The following is a 17590-nucleotide window of genomic DNA, read 5'->3' as shown; positions in this document are numbered from 1 at the left end:
TCAGGTACTGAGTCCATATTAAATTTTCCTTTCACATAGTTTAGGATCCAACACTGAGCCAGGATTCACAGACATTTCATTTTAAGCTGAGGCTTCAGACAGAGGAATTAATTTCCTTCCCAGCAAACAGGAGCATTTACTCATGCCAGAGTTTGTGGTTTCCCACCAGGAGCAGTTACTCATACCAGGGTTTTCAGAATTCCCACCAATCACCTACCCTATCCTAGTTTTAATTACCCCCATACCTGTTGGGACTTGGCTAAATCCAGCTAAGAGCTGGACTTTAGCCTGGAAGCCTGATTGTCATTGCCTCCTATTGGAGGAGGTCCTGAATTTAGAGGTGCATTAGGAACAAATAAGGAGAGAGATCTCAAACTCAGGAGTGGAAACAAATGACTGTAGTTCTTAGAGATTAAATTCCTAAAATTAATTTCATCTGTTGTAAAGCCTAATATGTGTTTGAACAGTTATACTTGCAACTTATTCTCCTGTTTTTCTTTCTCAATTGCACTTCATATTCGTAAAATATCAACTAATATCATTTCATAAATATTTTTAACAAACTACAAATTTCCCAGTCATAGAGTTGCTCTTCCATTTCCAAAATCACTTTTGTATGTGAACTTTATATTCTTTTGCTATCTATGATAACAGCTGAATATATTTAATGCAGTTGTATGTCCATCAATGTGGAATCATTTACTGGAACATGAGTATTCCCTAATGGCAAGCAATTCTCAAAAAAAACCCTCCATCTGTATTGCTACTTCATTTACCTCATTATATCAACAGGCACTCTAATAAATGTTAGGCTTCATCAGTTCTTTTCCTAGGCTTACAGTATTATTGAGAGCTGTATATAGTGAAATAATTCCAGTTCCTATTGTTGGAAATTCCATAGTAATCAATACTGGTTTGATACTGATTTCTGTCATGACTAGCTAATATAAGAAAGGATTTCTGCTTAAACTGGAATATGCCATTCTATATAGCTGACTATGTATACACAGTGAACTTCCTGTTACCACACTTCTCTCATGTAGTGGAAATGTATAATACTAGTATGGCTGGTTTTGAATATAAATATTCCTAGATATCTTCTAGGTTACAAATTTCCAAATGAAACTATTGCTGAGAGAGTGATCTACCTGGATTTCCCCAGTATAACCACAAAAGAATAAAATAGCATAATGACTAAACATTAGAGCCCACACTGCTAATTACTATATCCTTCTTCCTCCATAGTTATGATATGGTCCCCTGTGTTCCTCCAGTTTTTAAAACTATTTTCTGTATACTGAGTATAAATGACAGGAAATGTTCAATTTCCCGGGCATACACCTGCATCCCCACAGATACATTGCAGCAAGCACCATATGGATGTAAATCCTTTCTATTCTGTCTCAGATTCAAGAGCAGTTGGAATAAGATAATCAAACCAAAATACACACATATGAATTTAAATGAATATGTAATAAAATTACCTGTGTTAATCTATGTGTATTTTCAATTTACCAGCATATAACTTAGTGTTATTTAACAGGGAAACTGCTTTAGAAAAAATGCAAGTATTTGACAGAAATTAATGAGTACTGAAATGTTTTGCTTTACCCCCTGTTGTTTATCTCATGGGTATAATTACAGTCACAATGTTTTAGCCTTTCTAATTGTGGTTCTCTATTTCATGAAACTCAATGTGAGCAGCAGCATGTGTAAGAAAGGAGACCTTGTAGGACTTTTAAGATAGTGTGTTTGAGATGAATATTGGAGAATATAACATCTAAATTTTATGTGCAGCTATGTAGAGTTCAAACTTCACAAGGTAATTTCTTGTATATACCTAAATATTTTTTCCAATAAAACTTATCACAGTATCTTATTAGGCACTTGAAATTTAGTTATTCATCGACACCTTCTAGGTCACAGATACCTATCCTCCTTATATTCAGTATCAGATAAAATATAATCATTTCTAGGATCTCTTGATTGCAGATAGGGAACTTAACATGTGGATATGCTTTCAAATTCACAAGGCATATTCTAAGTTTTATCCCATATATTAAAACTGCGATGGATAACACACAAGCAGGTGGAATGAGATAAAACATGACCTGTATAGGTATAAATCATTGTTCAAGTGAAATTTTTAAGGAATAATTAGAGGCATATTATACTAAATATGCCCAAAAATTACTACCAAATTTTGTCTCAAATAGATTTTATTCAAAAACATGTCAGACATATAGCAAGGATATGAATTTATGTCTCCATCAGCATATAAATAAAATGTAGTAAAAAAGAGAATGTGTGCCAAACATCATGAACAGGGTGTGTGAAATTTCTTGATGTTGGGTGAATATATGTCATGGTGATAGGTGTAAAAAGGAAACTGACTGGTTTAGAGCTAGGCAGGGTAAGGTTAGGCAGGAGAACCAGACTAAGAGGCTGCTGGTGAAAAGGAAGGAGCTTTAGCATTATGAGGAAGGTGGAGAAAAAGAGTTGAGGTAGCTTTACTGAGAAAGGTTCCAATCATGGTGGCAGAGCATGCATAAATATTATGGCCTAATTTAAAATGCAGGAGGTAGCTATCAACCAGGCAGAGATATTGCCTGAGCATATATTCTTAATAATTAGTCAATTTGTCATTATTTGGAATTTATCTCATGGCACACAAAACTATATCTACAAATGGAGTTCCCACATCGGTCCAAAACTGCCACAGAAAATCTAAGCCTACTTTTTGAAAATACTAATATGGAAAAATAGAACCAAAAACAGATTCTTTCAGACTTTCTTTCCTTGGATGACCTCAAGGCTAGAAGCAAACAGAGGAATGACTCCTTAATAGTTGGGTTCTGAATTTAAGGGAATGGCTCTTTTAAGATGCCATACAACAAAATAAATGAGGTTTCTGAGCAATAATCAGTAACCTGCTTGGTGTCAGTATGGACCTCAGAAAGTTCCAGTGATTGATTTGCAAACATTTCTGTTATGAAGTAACATCTCAGTCCAGCAAAGGGTAGGGAGAGGTGTCTGCACCACTGCCATTCTCCAACACATGCACTAACCTGAACAGTATTTGACTGCAACTAGCAGCAGTTGAAGATTTGACTCATACAGTCCAAGAACAAAACAGATGTTCAATAAAGATAGATCCAAACAAAGGAAACCTGTGGACAGGATATAGTGTAATACCATAATAGACGGAGCCATTATAAGTTGGAGAAGAGATCTGGCAAGAGTGAGACCTTCGCAGATCTACAAAATGACACCAGCTGGCATTAAAGCTGCCTTAAATGGCCTCCCATGACAATAAGATTGATGACTACCTTACGTGCAATCCTAGAATCCTCATCCAGTGGCTGATGGAAGCAGTGGCAGACACCCACAGCTAAAAATCAAACTGAACTCCTGTAACCCAGTTGCAAAGAGGAGTGATGAGCAAAGGAATCAGACCAGGCACGCAAAACACACAGAGGCAGCTGACCTAAACAAGGGATATGCAAGGACGCCAGACTGATGACTTCATGGGACTGACCCAAACAACACTCTGCCAGAACCTGGGTGTGAGAGAAGAGGCCTTACCTTTGGGAGTAGATCAGTATTTATTCCTTGCATACAATTAGACTCATGGAGCCCATTCCACCAGGAAGGATGCTCTCTCAACAGGGACAAATGGGGGAAGACCTAGGCCCAGCTAGAGATTATATGACAGACTATGAAAATCCCACATTGAAAGCCTTACCATCCCTTGGGAGCAGAAAGAAGATGGAGTGGCATGGGGCATTGGGAGGACTGGGGATCCGTGGGAGAAGGGAACGAAAGGAAACTGAGAGTAATATATATATTATATTACATACATACCAGTGTTTCTGCTGTTCTTTTGTAACACATAAATATATCTAACAAAAACAACCCTGATTAGTCTCCTGAAAGGGTTTGTCCTTCAGTACACTGTGGTTGATGAAGAAATTCTTATTGGTTAGTGCCTATGCAGGAAGAATTCTGGGAAGAACAGCTAGTGACTTTCCAGAGAACATGTAGTTATTTGTTTGAGAATTCCTGCTTCAGTACAAAGAGGCTATCTCCAAGTCACATATCATGGTGCATGGTCAGATTTCCCTTTATTCTTGCAGTCAAAAAAGGTTTATAGGCACTGTACTATAAGCTGCTTGATGGTGGTATAGAGCAGAATCGAAGCAGTAAGCAAAACTCCAAGAACTTACAGTAAATACACTACCATCATTTTGGAAACCCATAATGAGTACAGGTAGCATCTACCCTCCACTTCAATTCTAGATATGTAATTTGGCAGATTAAAGATGCATGTGTGAAAAAAGATAAAATATATAGAGTAGAGACAGATTAACAAAAAAGCACTGTAAATGGTTTACTATGTGTTAAAACATGTATGAAAGATTTGGAGAGACAAGCAAAATGATAGATAAGTCCATAAGAAAGAAATATATTAGTTGGGCATGGTGGCAAACCCCTTTAATTACACTTGTGAGGAAGCAACAGGAGGTTCTCTGAGTTTTGAAGATCATTCTGCCCTATCTACAGAGTAAGTTCAAGGACAACCAGTTACACATATAAACCTGTCTCTACAAAACAAAAGACAAAATTAAAAGAAATAGATTAATAAAAAGAGCAAAATAAACAGGGAAAACACACAGAGAGTCTGAATACTGTTTGTTTTTGTGTTGTCTTTAAATTTCTTGATAGCTGAAGTAGTAAAGGCAGAGAAAACCTTTGATTATTAATGCTTCTGGTTTACTCCAACCTGTGGTGTTAGAAAATGCCTTGCCTTAAACATTTAAGTCTAAGGACAGGCTACTTTGGAATAGAGGTTCTGCTTGCTTCCATGGAAGAGTAAAAGATGTGGATTCCGTCCATACTAATAGGGTTTGATGGAGCAAAATCCCCAGAAGTAATGACCCATGTGATTCAACATCCAAAGCAGCTGAGATGATGCAGCTTCACACTGCTACAGCCAAGAATTGGTCATAGTCATGGGTTTTCTCAGGATCCATGTGGGATTGACAACATGCTAAAGCAGCAGAAAGCAGGTTGGGATAACTATGTGTACTTCCCATATATTGTTTATAAATGTTTGGATTCATTTATATAGGGTGGGTTATAAATGGTTAATAAGCACAGTCAATCACTTCTTATCAATATATGTGAATATGATTTAGAAATCATTTACCTGTTTAAATAATTCATCCTCTCTAATAAAAGTTTTCCTTAATAGTCATGTCACTAGGCATACTGAGAATTTTGAGTATTACATGTAGTACAAGAATTATGTCTTTAGCTCTGCTGTTGGAAATTCCTGAGGCAATTTACTCATATAGCAATCAAATTCTGATTTCATGCAAATGTTTATTGAATTTTCTGATTTATGAATGTTTTTTCCTTGAACAGAAACATTCCAGGCTAGGCTTGCTGACCATGAATAGTCAGAGAACTGCCAGGAATTGGTGGCACACGCCTTTAATCCAAGCAGTCGGGAGGCAAAGGCAGGCAGATCTCTGTGAGTTCGTGGCCAGCCTGGTCTACAGAACAAGTTCCAGGACAGCCTCCAAATAATACAGAGAAACCCTGTCTCAAAAAACCAAAAATAATAATAATAATAAGAAGAAGAAGACTTCCAGTTACAGACTTCTCTCATGTTCTGTAACTGGATAATGTAAATATTTCTCTTTTTTTAATCCTAGGTGTAAAATTTCCAAATGAACCTGTTGCTTTCTGAGATGTCTATCTTACTGTCCTCAGTATAACCCTAAAATAAAAATAACATAATAAACATAACTTAAAGACCATACTGCTAGTGACACTATAGATCATTGTATCCTTCTTCCTCCCTAGTAATGTATGGTCTTCTGTGTTCATCCAGTTTAAATTATATTTTTTGAATATTAGATGTCATTGTCAGTAAATTGGCAAATGACTAAGCTATCCCTACTCATACAATGTAATATGAGGAGAATGAAGGAAACTCCTGTATATTAAGTCTCTGCATCACAGTGAAGCTTAGAATAAAATAATGGAATTACAATAAGCACATATGAAGTATATAGGTGCTTTTCCTGTGTTAATCTATGTTTATTTTTAAGGTATTAGGTAAACTATGCACAAATCAAATGACAATGTTTGATAAAATTGCATGTTTCTATACTGTGATTTTGCTATTTAGCAACTGAAAGCAATCTAGAGAAAACAATATGTATTGAATTGTTTCCATTTATCAAGTTTTCATTAATTCATGGAATCTGAGTTACTGTGCTTTACTCTTGAAAATACATTGTTCTGCTCTCTTCATGTCATCAAATGGAAGGGGCAACTTGAATAAGAAAAGGGGCCTTCAGGGGAATTTTTAAGAAACACTCTTTGAATGAAAATCACAGGATGTAAAATACCAATTATAAACGCATTTATATTCTGAGTATTAACTGTACATGGGAATCTCATGTATTTAAAACGTCTTGCATAAATAAAAGTTAAGACAGAATGTTATCCTGTGCTAAAATTTGCATTTGACTCTGTGTCACAAGCACCCACCCTCCTTATATTCAGTACCAAATAAGACATAGCCATCTCTGCAAAGTTTTTTGGTGGAACATTGCATATTTACCACGTTGTCATGCCTCCAAACACACATGGAATTTTCTAACTTTTATCCCATATGTTAGGGCATGTGTAGATCATGTACAAGCCTGAAGTATGAAATTAAGCATCAGTTATGCATGATCACCTTCCAAGTTATTGTGGGTATTGTTCAGGTTAAAGGCTTGAGATTGGAAGATAATTTCACTGCTTTTTATGGGACATATTTAGGGAGGGAACAAACACAAATATAATTTCCCAATATTTTCATTCAGATATTTTAATCATAAATCTTAAAACATTTGATAACAATATAAATCTATGTCTCCATCATTTATCTAAATAAAATGTAACAAACAGGCAGTTTGTGTGAAACAGGTAATTATATGGTGTGAAATCTTCATATACATTAAGTGAATATATGTCACTTTCATTGGATTAATAAAAATACAGAGCCTTGGAGCTAGACAGGATAAGTTTAGGTGGGATAGCAACACTAAAAAGTTGCTAAAAATAAAGGAGGGACCCCGAATTGTGAGGAGAAGTACAGAAAAGGAGATGAACTTGGTTAATGAGAAAAGGTACAAATGTATATGGCAGAATTATGGTCCTAGAGAGATCAGGGATAACAGGAACATACCTGAATATAATAAAAGGAATATACAGTAAACCAACAGCTAACATCAAACTAAATGGAGAGAAACTCAAACCAATTCCTCTAAAATCAGGAACAAGACAAGGCTGTCCACTCTCTCCATATCTCTTCAATATTGTAATTGAAGTCCTAGCTACAGCAATAACACAATAAAAGGAGATAAAGGGGATAAAATTAGGAAGAGATGGAGTCAAAAATTCACTATTTACAGATGATGTGATAGTTTACATAAGAGACCCAAAAAACTCCGCAAGGGAACACCTAGAGCTGATAAACACCTTCAGCAAAATGGCAGGATATAAACTAAAAAAAATCAGTGGCCCTAGTATATACAGACGATGAATTGGCAAGCTAAGCAACAGTGGAGAGACCACCTCTAATGCCTATTGCTGATAGTGAACTTGATGTCTATAACCATCCTGGAGCCTTCATCCAGTGACTGATGGAAGCAGAGGCAAACACCCACAGTTAAATACTGAACAGAACCCAAGGAACCCAGCGACAGAGAAAGAGGAGCGAAGAGCAAATTGGCAAAGAATGGGCTTGCAAAACCAGCAGAGACAGCTGATCTGAATAGGGGAGAGCTCTTGGACCAGACTGACAGCTGGGAGACCAGCATGGGACCAATCCAGACCCCCTGAATGTGAGAGTCAATGAGGAGGCCTGGGCTACCTATGGGATCCTAAGCAGTGGATCAGTGTTTTTCCCTCGAATACTAACAGACATCATGCCCATAACACAAAGAGGGCTGCTCTCTCTGCCTGGACTCTTGGGAAGTGCCTGGACCCGACCCTGAATTAAATGATAGACTCTAGATATCCCCTATGTGGAAGGAATTGGCAATAGAGTGGGAGGATGGGGGGTTGCAGGGGTGCAGGAGGAGGGGAGGGAGAGGGAACTGGGATTGACATGTAAAACAAGCTATTTAAAATTAAAAAAAATGAAATAAAAAGAAATTTGGTTTAATTTAATGTGTAATAGCTAGCCAATAACAAGCCTGAATTATTGGCTGCAATTTTATAATTAATAATAAGTCTTTGCGTGGTTATTTGGGAATTGTCTGGTGGGACATAAAACACTGCGTAAAATGCCTTTCCTTCCTGGGGTCAGAATTTCCACAGGAAACAAATGAAGCATTAATGAAAAGTCTTAAGACCTCCAACCTGAGCCAAGAACAGCTTCTTGTTAACCTGTTTTCCTGGGCTAAGTTCAATGCTAGTGGCAATCCGATGAGTGACACTTGACAAGAGCCTACTTTTTTGGCTATGTCTTTTCAACTAAAAATGCAATGTATAGTTTAAGAGCCACTATCCATTGGTTAGTTGTAGTTTTGAGCACCTCCTTCCTACTCTTTCTGGAAGAAGGAGCTAGCATCTCAGGTGTCATAGATTGTATGCATGGTATCTTTTACTTTATGACTGGTATCCACTGCTGAGTGAGACATACTATACCTGTTTCTCTAGGTCTGGGTTACAACACTCAGTATGCTCTTTTCTACTTCTAAAATACAATTATAGTGTGGAAAGAGTGATAATAAGATGGAAGGATTCAAGACCATAATGGGAAAACCCACAGATTCTGCCAACCAGAGCTAGTAAGAGAGCACTTATTCTGGTCTGAAAAGAAGGGACTCTGCATAAAACTAAGCTATCCTCCATGAGTGTAGATGACAATGGTGCAGCAATAATTGGTGCAATTCCAAATTGTTCAATTTCCATGAGTCTGTAAGTTTTCTTCAATTTGTGTTGTTTTACTGCTGTGAATCTGACAATCCTGGAATTTGCTAATGTTCAACGGCAACGTCTCAATGACATGTCAGGTACAGTCTAATTTTCTTTGATCAAATTCTGTTACAGGAAAGAGTAATTGAAATTTGCAATATAGCCTGAGCCTCAAAGGCAAAAACATGCTCCGCTGAAAATGGAGTTACTTCTCCTCGCTTGTGTGTGAGGGTGTCTGTATATTCAAACTGTGCTTGGAATAGGAAACAATGAGTAGAGCGATCTCCTTCAGAACTGCTGGTTCATTTCTACCTCCCAGCTGAAAGTGTGATGCAGCAAAAATAATGAAATGAAACAGGGTGACAGGAAAAAAGAAATATGTAAGTGGTTTTTACAATAATCAAAGGGGAAAATAGTCCCTGGCAATTAGGGGGTGATCTTATATCCAGTTACTTTTGCCTATGTCCAGGATATGTTCATGTGTACCTTCATTCCTGATTGTGGTTCTGGGCTGTCATTATTGCTTGCTGATAGATTCTCTAATATATTTTGTCAGATTACCAAATGCAGTAATTTGTAAAATATGATACTTGAACTTAACAAATTCCTAGGTGGCTATGTGGGAAATGTATATGACATAAACAATTTTCTTACTGGATGGGTCTTTCAAGGGAGCATATTATCAACGCATGCCTTATTTCTGTCAGATATTGTTTACCAAAGTAAAGCTTCCTTGCATATTGAGCAAAAGAGACGCATTGTTACACAATTCCACAAATAGTCAAAAGTCAAGAACTGACAATGCCTCCTCCAAGGAAACCAGATCAATCCACACAACATACAATTATTCTTAGACTCAGAAAACATTGCATTCAATGGCCATAAGCAATTTGTTATTCAAAGGAAAAGGATATCTATTGTGAAGACAGTATTTTCGAAGAAGGATATGGAATTAAAAAGAAAAAGTTTTAGAAAATTTGAAGGATATTACTAAGACATTGAAAGCAAAGAAATCACCAAAAAATGTTAGCACAATGACATCGTGAATCGTAATGCCAAATCAGATGTGAAACTCTCCCAATTGTCACACTTTGAAGAAAGCAAAGAACACATATGGGATACTAAGAGAGAATGATCTATTTCTACGGAAACACAACTTATATAGTGCTTTAAATTCCAAAATGCCACTGTTAAATCTGTTAACATAATAACTCAATCTGTTCAAAGTGTGTATTATTTATGGTTATATATGTTTATGAACAATAAAATCCTTAAAGTCAATAGTTATTTTTGACATTTGACTTTGCAGCTATTGTATTGCAGGAGGAGACAAAAAGAAGCTTGAAATAATAAAAATAGAATGCTCATATGCATGTAATTCTGAAACATGTTGAGAAAGTCTACAAATGCATATCTGTGCATATGTGCATACACAAACTCAGCAAATACATGTATATAAACTGATCTAAATATCTCTAACTAACTGAGATACACCATAGAATATTTGGTGATATAATGTATAAAAGAGCACCCCTGATTTGGGAAAGGAATAATTTATATTTCTCACTCAGGTGCCAGTAATGTTGTATTACAGGTGACTTATAAATCACTTGAATATAATTTTTCGTTGGTAAAATTTGAAATTCTTTTTGCAAAATGTGGTGAGAGGTGCCCTTTTATTGAATAAGGAATCTTTGTCTTAGTAAGTATAAGAGAAAATAAGAGATAGGAGAAAGATGACGTAAGGGAAACAATAAATAGAGGTATAGGATAAGATCAGGAAAATGTAGAATGGAAAACAACTAGGAAAAAGAAGTTAAACCAGAGGGTAAAAGAAAAGAACAGAAAAAGAACATGATTGGAACCAAAGAAGAGAGAAAAACAAAATGAAGAATAGATTTGGCCATCAGGAAAAGTATCCTGTGTGCAAATGTCACCCCATCAACACCATATCTACATTCCACTTTCTCTGAGCTACAGAAAGTTTGTCTTTATAGAATCCCTTAACCATCATGCTGTGTTAATGTCAAAACACATAATCATAACTACTAAGATCTTGGGCATTCCAGAATACAAGTGTGCTAAAGTTCTCATGACATTCTATTTGCTTGAAGATGTGAATTAGTAATTGCAAATAGACATCATTTTACAGAACTACTATACAAAACCACAACTGCTCAAACTGCTAAGAACTTACAATGCTTTGTCAAACTACAATTTATCATTACAAACTACTCATTTTTAATTTTGGTTGCAGAAAATATTGCAATCAAATAGAGCATAGCATATTATTCAAAGAATAGTGATCTGCTATGAAAAATAGTTTTCTTCTAAATGAAATAGGGAATTTAAAAACATAAAATACTGAAACTTTAAATACAAACAAATAAAAATAGAAGTTAAAAACAACCAAGAAATGGTTAGCACGTATTATGGCAGAAATTGTCATGCCAGAATTGATGTGAACCTATCATAACTTCCCAGAGGAAGCAGAAAATCTCCAAACAAATCCAGTTTATTAAGAGAGGAAAAAAACATGCAGGGTGATGGTGGCACATGCCTTTAATCAAAGCACTTGGGAGGCAGAGGCAGGCAGATCTCTGTGAGTTCGAGGCCAGGCTGGACCGACTACCTCGAAAACAATACAGAGAAACCCTGTCTCGAAAAACAAAAAAAAAAAAGAGGAAAAAAACAATTGTACTGGTAAATAACTTTAATAGGAAGTTCAATTTCAGAATTTAGTGCTCAAAATTAGCATTCATACTCACACCATCTTGTAAACAATTAAATTTTTTATATATTTGTATATGAAAAAGAATATTAATAAGGAGTGGTATTTATTATGACATTTACTACATCAGATGTGGTATTGTAGAAGGAAATGGTAAGAAGTGTGAAATAATATAAATACAGTACTCATGTATGACATTATCAACTATGTCAAAGATGCAAACACAAAGATAAATATATATTTATGAATAAATTAATAGTATTCACATGCATAAATATTCAGGTGAATAAAAACATACATGCACATATTTAAACATTTGAAAGTAATGGAAATAGAAAGTATATTTGAAGAGATATTGAGAGATCTACACATTTTATAACATGAAGGAATATCAGAGAACTCTCTCTCAGGTACCAGTAATTATTTATTGGTTTGCTTTTTGGCTAAAGGCATTGCTAGCGTGCCTCAATGGAATTTCACAGATCATTTCCAAATCATTAGACCTCAAATTATGATGTTGAGAACTTAAGTATGGCATTCCTACTTACTTATGTTATCATACAATATTAATCCATTTGGTGCCTACTTAGGATATTCCCAAGAGTGATTACATGTGATAATCTTGAAGGATGATCTACACACTACTGAATGAGGAAGAAAGCTACTTAGTCTCATGAGCTATATTCCCTAAAATTAGGAATACTCAGAATTATTTTGCCATAGTAGCCTACATATCATGGGAGTAATAAAGTATTATAAGTATTATGATTAATCTATCAGATGGAAAAATTTTACATACTGCTAAGTTGGCCAAGAAACTAATTTGAGAAGGACCATAGGCCTACACAAAAACTATTTCTGCAATTTTTATTGAGGAATACAGCAATAAAATTAGTACAACTGACTAACCCAAAGTGTATCACTTTACCCTCATCATCTCAGAGCTCTTATAACATTATTTAAACTCTTTCTCACCATCTACATTTTGTCCCAGGGCTTTTTCACTTCGTTCTGTGTATCCTACTTTCTCTGCATCCTCTTAACTGGCTGACTGGTAGGCACCTGGCTGGCTGGCCCCAGATGTCTTTTCTCTTTCTTCTTTATTCTCTTCTTTCTCCATTCTACTTACCTCTCAAGCCTAGATTATTCTTCCTACGTATTCTCTTCTACCTGCTAGTCTCTCTATTGATCACATATTGGTAGTGCAGCCTTTTATTAGTTGAGTCAGGTGCCCTAGCCAGGCAAGGCAACACATCTTTACATCATTAGACAAATGCAGCAAAAGCAAATGGAGCATGTCTTAATCTAAATACACAAATATTCCACAACAAATTTTCTTCTAATCTCTCCTGGTGTTCTGGTCAGAAAATTTGGAAGGATTTCTTTACTTACACGTTGGCCAACACACTACTTTCTCCAGTTTCCTGCTGACAGTCTTTCTTGGGTGCTATCAATCTTTCCCCTTTCCTTTGGGGATATTGAAACAGGTCCCCTGCAGGTCCATTTGTATAAATGATATGATAGCATTTCTCAGGACATTTATTTCCATTTAACCTATGAGGCCGCATAAATAAAACCTATTCAGAGAATATCTTAGTACATGGTCAGTGATAGGTTCTGCTCCACTCTAGCCGTGTCTTATTATATAATTCCCACTAATCAGAGATAAAGTTATTTTGACAGCTCTACATAACAACCCAATAAAAAGTGAGTATAGAATTCTACCAAGTTTCTATCTATGGAAAGTATGAGTTTCTTAGTTTCACTAATAATAGGTTGGATGCTTATTCTTGTGTGTGAGCACTGACCCAAAAGATATACCAGAAAGTCTTACTCAACAAGGACAATGGCTTTCTTTCTCATAGCTCCAGTAACACAGCCCTTTACTCCAGAAATTCCTTTGCCTGCATAATCATTCAACTAGGCCATGTCAACGTATTGCAGGGATGTGAAGAACAAGATGTTGTACAAGGTGGATACTTAAGTGAGATTCTACTGACACTTCTTGTTATTTAGTGAGGCAAGGAAAAGAATCCGCAAATTAATATAGGTTATTTCTTTGTAATGTACCACAGATGAATCCCCCAAGCTTACAGCTTTGATGACAGACCTTCAATTCTTTCCAACAACTCAGAAGTAGCAGAGATTTGTTGCATTAACATAAATATCAGGCAATTTTCCAGTTCCAGCAGGTTAATGAACACTGGGAAAATTTTGTCTTAATCTGTCTGTGAAAGAGGGCTGTGAATAAACCTTGAGAGCATATGGGTTTTGTTGTTGTTGTTGTTGTTGTTTTATCAATAAGCACAATCAAGGAGATTGATGAAAATTTAGATACAGAAAACTTTTTTAATGGACATGGGATATAGTAATAACTTAGGATAGTGTGCTGGATAGATTCATGTCTGTTTTTTCCAAGCTTAATTAGTCTGTGATGAGGGAACTTCAAATAAGGCAATATCTCCATGTAGTCACATGAGGCTAAAGAAAAGTTTGCAAATCATTTTCTTAATTAGCAATGGAAAAGGTTGGGCAGAAGCAATGGAGATATTGCCATCCCTGGGCTGGTGGTCTTGGATTCCATAGGAATGCTGGACATGCAGGTGATGAGGAGTGAACAAGTAAGCAGTACCAATCCATGGCAATTGAATCATCTCCTGTCCTGAATTATAGCCCTGTTTGAGATACTGTCTTGAATTCCCATAATGAGCAATGCCAAATGAACCCTTTCCATTTTAACTTGATTTTTGTCATGGTGTTTCATCACTGCAATACAAAAATAACTAAGACAGAAAGTAAACTGAAGATCCAACATGGAGGGCCTCACCCTCCCAGGGATCTGAGTGGCAATTGGGTGGGGGACTAGGGGTGCTGGTGGGGCAGGATGGGGAAGATGGAAGGAAGAGTGAGCTGGGATTGACAAGTGAAACAAGCTTGTTTCTAACTTAATAAAAAATGCAAAAAAAGAAAGTAGATTATAATTTTTCCAAGAAATCAGTTTGCTGACAGAGCCATCTACTGGATGTGCGTACCATGAACATAACAGCAAAACAACATAATGAATATTACTCAAAGAAAACACGGATGTTCATTTGTGTAACCAAATTTTGTTTAGTTTCATTTTCTGAATCTATTCACTGTGTTCCCCCAATTTTAGCATTTGATGTCTGACTACTGAATTAAAATTGTAGGACCTAAAAATTGTCCTGATGTTCATTGGTGATCAACACATTATATGCAATTAATGCAACATTAGCAAACTACCATATATAAAATATCAGAATTCAATAGTTTTTCATCTATATTCATTTTACTTTACAATAGTATCCATTTTCAGAATTTTGTACAATATAAAGTTCTTAGAGACATGTCTTTAATCTACTAATATTGGTATTATTTCTAACCATTACCAATGTTTTATGTTAATGTCAAAAATGTTGTTTACAGTACTATAAATCATCAAGGTAAGATTTATGATTTTACTAATATTTTAATTTTGTAATTTATCAATATTTAACACATAGAAGACTAATAATGGCTTGGTTTCCATAGACATGTCTAATATATCTCACTCTCTTTTTATTGAGGAATGCAAAACAACATCATTAACTGGAAGGCAAATTAAGTTCAATATAACAAGCATAGCCCACAACCCATGGCAGGGGAGACTATACACTCAGAAGAGGAAGATTCATTGGCTTTTTCCTGAAAGCATATAATGCCTAAGTATTATCTAAATATCTATCTTTATTCCCAAAGATGAGTGTACCTGCAAATGCCATACAACAATTATTTTGTTGCGCTATGACAAAATTCCAATGCTGCAAAAACTGTTGCGAAGGATATCTTGTGTCCAACCCCAATTGATGAATGCACACAACTCAACATCATTCTTGATTTAGAAAATATTGCGAACAATGGGCAAACATCTTAGTATTTGGATATTTGTTTGTGACAAAATGTATCTTTGATAAGGATAAGTGGGTCACAAACACAAAATTTCAAGCACATTAATACCAAGAGTAAACGATTAGCAGTTACTCCACAAATCATGCCAGCAAAGTTATGAAACTATCTAAACATCCCACACTTAGATGAACATCTACAGGCAAATGAACATATACAGGCAAATGACTAATTATGAAAGAGACAGATGCACTATATTTAACAAGTGGTATGCCTTTTCATATTTAGTTAAAATGATATGGAAGATTTAAGAAGATCAGCCTTGTCTACAAGAAATAGTTGCACGAGGGCATCAAAGCCACAGAGAAACCCAGTCTCGAAAAACCAAAAGAGAGAGAAAAAGAGAGAGAGAGGTACTGTAAAGTAGTTCATGAAATTCTCATCTAATTAAAAAATTACACATATATACACAATATTATGTATATGTGTATATATACATACACATGTATATGTAAGGGTCTGAAATGGAAAAAAACTATTTGGAAGTGTATTGCTACAAACACACATTTTATAGCATGAACTGTTATCATTTCAAAACTCAGGTTGCACTAATAATTTATTCTATTCATTTTAGTTGTTGGCCAAGAGCATTCCTTTAGTCCTCATTCAAGCTACACAGACAACTGTTAAATCTCCCAAGATGACGGTGAGAGCTTATTTATGAAGTTCCCATTTAATTACGTCATCATATAACAGGATGTTTCACTAAAACCGATTCTATTTGATGGGACTGAAAGTTAAGCTGCATGTTACTGGAGGAGGAAAAAATTCCTAATTCCCATGAGTTACAAGTCTTTTTATTTTAATTTCAATTGTAAATAGCCAATTCCATGTCTTAAAGCAAAACATAGTGAGTGAACTTCAGATTGTTGCCATAGTAGCATGCATATAATAGGAGGAATCAACTACTTTTGAAAATTATGATTAACTCCATGAGAAGGAAGACATATCCCACACTGCTAAGATGACAAAGAAACTAAGACTAGAATAGTCACAACGTTATGAAAAAAATATTTCTCAAATTCAGATACAGGGATATATATATATACATATATATATATATGTGTGTCTGTGTATATATATATATATATAGTGAGTTCTAATTGCTTTATTACCTTTCATGTGAGATCTGTGCATCACTTGACCTTAATCAGGGATGTTTCTTCTTGCACTAAGGGAGAAGTAACACAGTGATTTTCTCTTTCAAGAAATTGGGGGGCTTTGGTGTAATATGTTTTAACCCCATACCTAAAGCTTCATACATATATATATATATATATGTATATATATATGGAAAGAGGCAGAAAGAAACTAACAGACACAGAGATGGTGGGTGAATCCATAGTGATAATGTTTTGTAGACTCAAATTTACTTTCCAACTTAGTAACTCAGAGTCTTAGGTAGCAGAATCAAAATATGTGAAAACACCAACACCGATAATAAAGAAATCTGGGGGGTTGATTGCATTCAAGTAGAATACATAATACAATTCTGACCTCACAAACAAGAAACTGAGTTCCTAAAAAGTCTCATGTCTTACAGGACCTCACAGAAAGTATGGGTTGACAAGAACTATTTCATACCAAACTGCAATGACAAAATAAATGGTGATTAGGACCTTGAAACTCTGAAATGACAATAGAAGCCGGTGCCAAAACATACATTTCTTGTGCTATATTTCATTGTCTAAAAATTAGCTTAGTTTGACAGTCCACACATATTACATCTCAAAAATTTCAGACAGCCTAATTGATACAGGTGAGAGCTCTCAATTTCATACCAGTTCCTCAACTCTGTCAGCCACTAAAGCCTGAAGTGGACTATTTTCCTTGCAGGTGATGTAGCACTTCAAGACAGAGACAGGGATGTTACATCTTAAAAGAGAAGCAAGCTGCTACTCAGGAGAC

Source organism: Mesocricetus auratus, unplaced genomic scaffold (genome assembly GCF_017639785.1).
Source record: "Mesocricetus auratus isolate SY011 unplaced genomic scaffold, BCM_Maur_2.0 Super-Scaffold_100030, whole genome shotgun sequence".
Classification (NCBI taxonomy): Eukaryota; Metazoa; Chordata; class Mammalia; order Rodentia; family Cricetidae; genus Mesocricetus; species Mesocricetus auratus.
The sequence above is the reverse complement of the archived record's forward strand: the minus strand, read 5'-3'. Positions refer to the sequence as shown.